This window comes from Carya illinoinensis, chromosome 4 (assembly GCF_018687715.1).
Source record: "Carya illinoinensis cultivar Pawnee chromosome 4, C.illinoinensisPawnee_v1, whole genome shotgun sequence".
NCBI lineage: Eukaryota > Viridiplantae > Streptophyta > Magnoliopsida > Fagales > Juglandaceae > Carya > Carya illinoinensis.
In genome coordinates, this window is record NC_056755.1 from 41,169,870 (window position 1) to 41,179,567 (window position 9,698).

At 33.2% G+C, this 9,698-nt stretch overlaps 1 pseudogene; it reads right to left on the reverse strand.

The window, feature by feature from the left end:
* Positions 1-1,198: 1,198 nt before the first annotated feature.
* LOC122306516 lies at positions 1,199-9,698 on the reverse strand (annotated as a pseudogene).

The following is a 9,698-nucleotide window of genomic DNA, read 5'->3' on the forward strand; positions in this document are numbered from 1 at the left end:
CCTCGTTGTTCACCAACTGCAAGCAATCGGCCTATATCATTAGAAGTTGGAGACCTTAGATATTCTTCTGAAAAAACAGTTACTACTGTCTCAGTAAATTTTTTTAGGCTCTTCATTGTGGTGCTTTCACCAATACGTATGTATTCATCCATAAAATCTCCAATAACCCCATACGCCAGCATTCTAAGTGCTGCGGTGATTTTCTGCATAGAAGATAAAACCAAGTCGGCCGGCATTATCTCTTCTCTGGACGAAGTACGGGTCGTAAGACTCTACTTCATTTAGAATACGAAGAAATAGGGACCGAGTCTCCTTCGAAATAGATTCGAGGGATATACTGGATTTTCAGCAAAGTAATCACGAAATAGGCGCTCGTGTCCCTGAATATGATCACGTCGAATAAACTTACGACGTTGGCTATTGCCACATCGCATCGATGACTGTCCATCCGCCTCCATGTTTTGAATATCGCTATCATCTTCAGAAGATACGTATGTCAATAATTTGCGAAAGAAAGTACGAGCCATTTGATGAAAGGAGTAGGAGATCAAAGGATACAATAGAAGTTTGGTTATATAGAGGAAATGAGGCTTGAGTTTGCATATTTATAGAGGAATTACTCCTATCGTTACACAAAGATATAAAAATGTTACCGTTTAAGAGAAGACAAAAAAAGTTACCGTTGGAGAAAAGATAAAAAAATTTACCATTTGAGAAAAAATAAAAAATATTACCGTTGGAGAAAGGACAGAAAATATTACCGTTGAATAAAAGTTGTTGAAATATTACCGTTTCATCCAATTAAAAAATTTTATCATCAATACGTGACTTTCGGTTTTTCATTAGAGATATTGAGTACTCTTCTAATTAAATTTTTCATCACATTAGAAAATGCACTAATTAATAAAAAAATTATTTTTATAATACGAATTTCAATTTAAAAAAAAAATACTGTATTGGATAGTCAAAATCTCCAATAAATATTTAGTAGAAAGTGATATTTGAAAAAAAAGATAATAAGACAAAAGAGTTAGTAGTTAAGATTGTAAATGGAAGAGAGAAAAAAAAGTAATAAAAAAATAATAGAGAAATATTATTTAAAAGAATAGAGATAGGGATAGGGAATGTGATGTAGGAGGTTTTTAGAAGATAAACAAATTTTAGGGATAAATTTGAGGAAATGAGTATTTGAGTTAAATTATAGGGATGGAGATGTAAAACCGGATGAGGATGCTCTAAACATAGCCTTGAAAATTGTAAAAGCCGCAACTAGAGCAATCTGCAAATGCTCAGAGCTACTTGTTTTTATGCAAACCTATCCCATTTTGCTAGCATTAACCGACACTCTCAAGCTTCTACTAGGTCGGAATTCACAATGTAGACCAGCACCCAAAATGATTTCTTTATTGAAGGAGAGGACTGAAATTGTCATACTGAGATTATCATTTCTCGTTGGATATTCACTCCCTCTTAAAGTAGCTTCAAAACTATCATCATTTGCCACTTGTGTAACAGCCCGCTAGAAATTTAATTGTAAAATTTCTATTAGTTTTAGGAACCTCGTGAAGACTCCATAAATTTTCACGAATCCATTAATCGTATAGGTTTAAGTCTAACTACATAGTTAGCGTTATTATTTACTATGGTATCCGAAGTATGTTTTTGATTATTGGAGATAGTTAGAAGTGTCAAAATGTATTATGGTTTGTGCCATTAGACTCGAAGGGTTATTTAAGGTCTTATAGCGCAATAATAATGTTTCATATTTTCGGAAAAAACGTCTGTTCAAAATTGTAGATATTATTGGATAAAAATATCTTAAGCTAATTTTATGGATATTATTGGATAAAAATATTTTAAGCTAATTTCGTGGATATTATTGGGTAAAAATATCTTGAATTGATTTTTGTAGATATTATTAGGTAAGAGAGTCCTACACTCCACTCTCACTCTGGGTAAGAGAGTCCTACACTTAACTCTCACTTCGGGTAAGAGAGTCCTACACTTAACTCTCACTCTAGCCTCATCTCTTCCATATCTCATCCATAAGTATCTCCAACGACCCCTCCCCACGAAATTATCTTCATTTACACTTTCCATTAAAAGAATATCAAACACTTTCTCTCGGACAGCTTTTAGAAATTCTTTTGCATGCCCATTTCGAAGCTTTTGTAAGTATTTTATCATAAATCCTACTTCATATAAGTTGTTCTTTTTTGAGTCTAGTTTACGTGGATATCTTATTTGTCCCATTTGAAGATCATTTGGTCAGTCAAATATTATATAAACTATAGAAAGGTCATTCTGGGAGATAAACTAAAGAATATGTTATAGTTTGGAGTTTTTGACCAAGCTAATGGATAGATATTGGTCCGAAATTTTTATGGAGTATTTTTAACATGTATATATGACTATTGGTTGAGGAGTTTTGCATGATTAAAGGTTTTGATGAAAGATTTTCTTAGATTTAGAAACTTAGAAACTGGAAGAAGAAAAACAGTTTCTGTTTTGAGAAAGTTTAACTCTTTGGTGGTTTAAACCTATTCTAATGACTTTGATAATTTTATTGGAAGATCCTAAGCATCTTATATACATGTTATATTATTATTTTGAAGATATTTGATATTAGTTTCAAAGATATGAAATTTTATGCAAAGAGATATTCAGATAAGTCAAAGTGTGGATATTCTTGACTAAATTTATGTTTTGGTTAATTTCTAACCATGTGATCTTGAATTAGAAGCTTATATATGTTTTAGGACGTCTTTTTAAACCATGTGATGGTTTGGTTTGAAGATCATATATTTATAAGTCATAGATCAAGAGATTTATCAAAACTAGTTGAGGAAAAAGTTTCTGTTTTTGGACTAAGTGTAAAACCAAAAGCTCCAAATGTTATTTTGTGATTTTGGTGACTTTAGTTTGATGATTTAAAGCATGGTTGATGTTAGGATGATATTATGAATATGTTAGAAGTAAGATTTGATTTTTGAAATTCTTGGAGATGTTTTGATTTAAGGTCAAAACTTGTGATTCAAGTGCTTGGATCTTTTTACAAAAAAGTTTGGTGTTGATTATTAGCTTTTTCTAAATGGATGTTTTAAATATGGTTTTAAACTTAGGATTGGAAGATGTTTGTTGTAAAATTTTGGTTTAAGCATGAGTTTTGAAGTTGGAAGAAATTGCAACAAAAATAAGGGAAATGGCTTATGGATGTTTCGGCCATAGTGTGTTTTCCATAGTTGTGTTTTTGTTTTAAATTTTTTAGAGTTGATATTTAAGTTTAGGACAAAATTTACATGAGGAATGTAAATTTTAGAAACTTTTGGAGTTAGTATGCAAAATCCTTAAGTTATGGGTAAAACGGTTATTTTTCCACATGTAGAGAGTAAAATGAAAATTTTACTCTTTAAGTTAGTATTTTTCATAGTTCAAATTATTAGTGATTTAGTTCTAACTTTTAGAATCACTAATTACAGTTCCTCGTGATCGCACTTGAAGTTTTATAAGAAACACGGAGATCGAGGTAAGTTAGCTTTTAACTTACTAGCAGTCTACTGTGTATGTGTGCTAAGTAAAGGAACTACAGTGTATGTATGTGTGTTATCATATATGTCATGCCATGCCAAGTTATCACGTAATTATCTATTATACAGAATTTATTCTGTCATCAATTTTTATCTGTTACATAATATATTCTGTCATTTATTATTGTACCTTACAAGTACGTCATGCTAAGTATGCCATCTATTACATGTATGTCAAGTCATGTAATATTCACTGTTGCAAGTATGTCATGTTAAATATGTTGTCTATTATATGTTATGCCATGTGACAAAATGTTTCTATCTCAAGTTGGTCATGTATTCAAGTTATGTTCAAGTCACGTTATGTTACGTCAGGGTTTCAGTCATTTCGTATTCCAGTCACGTTTCATCTTGATTACTTATGTATGGGGTCACAGCAATTGTGGCGCATACACTACGTGAGACACAGCAATTGTGGCGCATACACTACGTGAGACACAGCAATTGTGACACGTAGAATACATGAGGCCACAACAACTGTGGAGTATGTATTTAAGCAGTTAAAGAATAAGTTTCCGTAGAATACATGGGGCCACAACAACTGTGGAGTATGTATTTACACATAGAATACATGGGGCCACAACAACTGTGGAGTATGTATTTTTCATGTTAAGTCAAGTTTGTGTAGAATACATGGGGCCACAATAACTGTGGAGTCTGTATTTACACGTAGAATACATAGGGCCACAACAACTGTGGAGTATGTATTTTTCATGTTAATTCAAGTTTCATAACAAGTTCATGATAAGTTAAGTTTCATATCATGTTCATGTTAATTCAAGTTTCAGAGCAAGTTCATGCTAAGTCAAGTTTCAGATCAAGTTCATGTCAAGTCAAGTTCAGTTCATGTTTCAATTTAAGTTATGTCAATTATGCTATATTGTACGCCAAGTTATACTTTAATTACGTATGAATTTGATTATGCATTTATGCTTTTACTGTCATCCATGCATCATTAGCTTGTGTGGAAGTTTTTTGTTAACTTACTGAGATTTGTAATCAAATCTCACTTTGGTAGTCCCAACTACCATTCCCCCCGAATGGTAGATCTTGTTACAGGACCTGAAGGAGAATCAGGAGCTGATCAACTAGACACAGTTAACTAAGCGACGGTGCGACATCAATGTTAATATAGTAATTAACGTAAATTACTACTTGTACGATTGAGCTGCATCTCTAGTACTTTTTGGATCATAACCATTTTGGACTAGTGTTGTGATCTTAGTTGTTCAATGGGTTTTTATGTATGAAGTATGTTTTAAGCATTTGAGATATTTTCAATTTGGCGCATAGTATTGCTAAAGAAAAGAAAAAAATTATCCGCTGCGAATATTGCATATTGTTAGATACATGTTAGGAACATTGCATCTTATATGTCATGAACGGGGGCAGGTAACCTTGTGTTGCATGTCTCGACGCTTCAAATGTCCGTCCAATCCCAAACGGAATTTGGGGGCGTCACAACTTGTCCAGGACATCCCATTCGCCCAGCATTAACCACAAACTTCAATATCTTCCTGACTGCAATGGTATCTTCCAGCTTGGCGCTGACATAATATTGCCAAGAGTCATCAAAGAAAGTCCGCAGTCAGCAATGTTATTCTTCAGGCTCCTCAGCTTTGCGTTGCTATGAACTGTATACATCATATACTAGAAGATTGTACATCAAGGCCTACACAATACGTTGGCCCACCAAGATCTGCATAAGTTGCAGTAGACTCCATTTGGATACTGAAATCCTCCTTGTCCTTGCTCATCTGTCCTATGACAGAGGCAAAGACTTTCCTATTTATTTCCACAACAGTTTCAAGATTTATTCTGTCGAAGCCCACGTCATAATCCATTCCTTGGGGATCAAGAATGGGCCTTACAAGCCACTGGTCACTTGTGACCACAACACGATACTTATGGACTGGGCAATCAGAGTCAAAACTTGGGGGAACTGCCATATCAGGTAACGTAACTGCCTCTAAAGGAACCTACTAACCATCATAATCATTATGATTCACCAAATTTTCATCTTTGGAAAGCCTATTCTCCCTCTGCCTCCAATACTCTTCCTTCAACTGTTTCTTCAGATAAAGGATTTCCTGGTAATCCAGCTCATCAAGATAGTCTGTTTTCTGTGATTTTGTTAATCTATCAAATTGAGATTTTTTCAAGATTTGGATTGGAGGTAATTGATCATACTCATCTTCCTCACCTGTGTATAAAAGAAAACTCTCATCAATTTGATCTTCCAATCCATTTGGAACTGGCATAGAGTGACGCCGTAGAAGAGATGAGAAGAGATGTGGCAGAGGAGGCAGTCGGGTGAAACTTCAAGAGTGAGTTGACATCTCCTAGAATTTTAGTACATATGCACAATAACAAGAACTGAGATTTCCAAACCTGTCCATTAGGGAGCACATTTTCCCCCATAAAATTGTCTTATAGTGAGGATGGTTCTTTGCCAAAAGTATAGGATTTTCGAGTCGTGAGTCAGACACTGCCTGGTGTATGTGATGCTGCACCAAATCTGTATATTGAGTCACATATGACTCATAGTTGACAGGATAGCCACTAGGTCCTTTAGGAAGAGCCGAGGAAGCATGAGTCATCACTAGGATTGTGTTGAACCAAATTACAGTGCCAAAAACTTGAGTCATAAGTTTAAAAAGAGGGAAATCACTATAGCCCATGTTGATGACATCAAGGCATTCAAAATACAAAACAATATCTAGGGGTGACTTTTTAATGTATCTTTTCACAGATAGTATAATCTTCTTATTTCTTCTCACATTATTGGAAGAGTAAGGTAAGAAGTCAGGGTTATCGATTACAAAGATTCTAATCCCATTAACAATTCCCTTGACCTCTTGGATGCAATCAGTGGCTGGTTGAAATGCATCCGTTATGGTTTTCGTTTGATCAAATATAGAATTTATTGTTGAACTCTTGCCAACCCCAGTTTTTCCAAGGACAAGTATTCTAAATAAGAAATCCAATTAAGGCAATCCATCTACCTCCTGTTTCATGGCTATCGCTTTGACTCTATTGGTTTCAGGGTTAACTCTATTCAAGCCTGATTCTCCTGTTTGTATCAAGGCTACTAGATGGATTCTATATAAAACCTTTGAAACTAGAAGATTGTCCTACAACTGCCCAAGTTATCAGAGAAGGTGCAAGAATGTAACTTATAGATCCTCAATCTTTGCCAATGGGTCCAGCTTTTTCTTATCAACATATGAGGGGAACCATAAGAGTCTTCAACAGAAACCTGCTTTTGGGAAGGATTATGCTAATATTCCTGGTTACCATATGAAGTGTGTGAGGCACCAGGAAGTAGTGGAAGTGCTACCAAATTGGCTGTATGACTTGAATCTAACAAGTGACAAGACAATAAGATATTTCTCAGATAAAATGTAACAATATAAGACAAATTCAAATCTATCATTGGAAATTGGTTTGCAGCATTGGAAGCATGTTTCCTACAATCTTCAACCAGGTTGTCAACATTAAACTACAATAGAGATCTAAGGCTTGGATATAAAATAATGATATTAGGATTACAGAGAATTCGACTGGACCTAATGCAGATAAAGTCTTTATTGCAACTCAATGAGAACACCTATTTATGAGTGTAGAGATCCAGTATATAGTGATCTCGACCATATACACTGACAGGACCATGGTAAAATATTTAAAGCAAACTAAATCAAAATGGCCAAAAACACTTGGGGCTTGTTTGGAAAAGGTTTTCATCATAAAATTCTCATCTCATCTCATCTCATTCTCAAACATCACTTAAGTACAAATACTTTCAAACTTTTCCAAACTTTCAAAAAAAAAAAAAAAAATCAACTTTTTCAAATTTTCGAACAAAAATAATATTAAAAATTCATATTTTAACAATATTTTAACTTTATAATATTTTTTATTCAACTTTTTCTCCATCTTTTTTCAAAACTCCATAAAACATTAACTCAAACTATTTCAATACTATTAACAAACTATCTTATTATTATTTATAAAATTCTCAACTCTTCTTTCTCCTTAAACTTGTCCTTAGCTTATTGCTATAGTAAAATAAAAAAATTTCTTCTTCACAAAATCGCAGCAAAAAATGACAAGAAATTTTCCTTTCCCAATTTAGCATTTCACATTTTCCTTCCAATCCTCCCATAATGTTGACAAGTCGCTTGAGTAAATTTAGTGTAAACAAACTTCTACAACCTCCACTCCATAGGGATGATCCTATCAAAATGAATCTTTACAACTATTGTCCAGAAGAGTAAGGGACTCCTTAGCTAATTGAACCATTATCAGATCTAAAAAGTTAAATTTACTCTCCCCATCCTTGCCATCATAAATGAAGCTTGTAACGACAATCCCAAATTTAAATCAAAGAAATTCTTGCCACTGTAAAAAAGTGAGAAGTGGGGAGAATAATTTAATATTGTTCGTTTAGTCTCCCTTATGAAGTAGAGTGGCCTCTTTCTAATAGGCATTTTCATTTCTGTTGAACTCAAGGTTTCAACTTTTGTGTAATTATATATCTACACATGGATTTTGATGATAATAAATGAATTCAAGGAATAAAGGAGTCTCAAGCCAAGTTGTCTATACAATGGAGTCAAACACATCAAGAAAACAAGCATGGGCAAGAAGGGAACAAATTCACATTAAAGTCATAGAGTAATGTTGTAAATCTCTTAAAAATTTGAAATTAAGATTAAAGTTCAAAATTAATATTTTATCATAAAGCATTAAAATACATTTTCCACATGTGCATGAATATTTTGAAAATTAAATTTGAAAATTTTGAAAGATGATTGATTGTCATCTTTCACATGTGTATTACATGATTAAAAGTTTGAACTTTGAAAATATTGAAAATGATTGATTGTCATCTTTCACATGTGCATGTTTTATTTGAATATTTTCAAAAGTGATTGATGCTTTTTTTGACTTATGCAAAAGGTAGATATTTTTGTTTGAAAAATTTGAAAAGTAAAGTGTGCTCATTTTATCATATACAAAAAGTAAAATATTAGGTTTGAATTTTTTGAAAAGTAAAGTGTGTTCTTTTTGTTATATGCCAAAAATAAAAGATTAGGTTTGAAGTTTTTGAAAAATGAATGATGTTGTCTTTGACAATTAAAAAAGAAGAACCTTTTATTTGATTTTTTTGAAAAAGTGAATGATGTTGTCTTTGACATGTGAATCTTTTTAAACTTGAATATGAAGTCTTACATGTCTATAAATAAATCATTTGAGCGCTTCACATTTACAACACCAAGAGCATACAACATTCATTCAAAACTTTCATTCTCTCTTCTCTAAGCATTGAGCCTTAATCCTTGTTCATTTTGAAAGAAATATAGTTTGCACTATATTATTCTTATTTCACTCATTGAGGAGTGTTTTCTTATAATTTACCCACTATCAGTTCTTGTATCAGTAAAGGGTGTGTATAACCCTTGTGCATATAGAAAGTGTTCTACACAGGGAATAGTTGAATCACCACATGTAAGGTGATTGCAAGTGTAGAGGGTGTTCTACACGGATCCTTTGTAGCGGTGTTGTTCAAAGGTGTAATAGGTTTCTATATCTACCTGAAAGAGGTTGAATAGTGAATTTAAGAATCCTCAAGAGGTAGCTTGAGGCGAGGATGTAGGCAGTGGGGCCAAATCTCGTTAACAGACTTAGTTTGCTCCTTTTTTACCCTTACTCTTTATATTTGTTATTGTTTCGTATTTTGTTTATATTTTATATTGTATATTTGATTTATAATTGTTATTTTTTTAAATACAACTCAATTCGCCCCCTCTTATATTAGTCATTTGGGTAACAATTTCCTTATATAAAAATAGAAAAAAAAAAAAGAAGTAGAGTGGCAATAATAGTTTGTGTACATGAATCTATAATGACTTGCACCCATTAAATAAAAAAAAAAAAGGTTTCTTGAACATACACAAAAAGGGACAGAAACCGAAAAGTACCTTGGTCATCAGACCCTTCCTCTAGAAGTCCCTCGCTGAAAAAACTATCATTGCCTGACAATGGTCTAGATGAGACCAATGACATGGAAACTAATTGAGAAAAAACCCAATCCCTAATTGGCTTCAT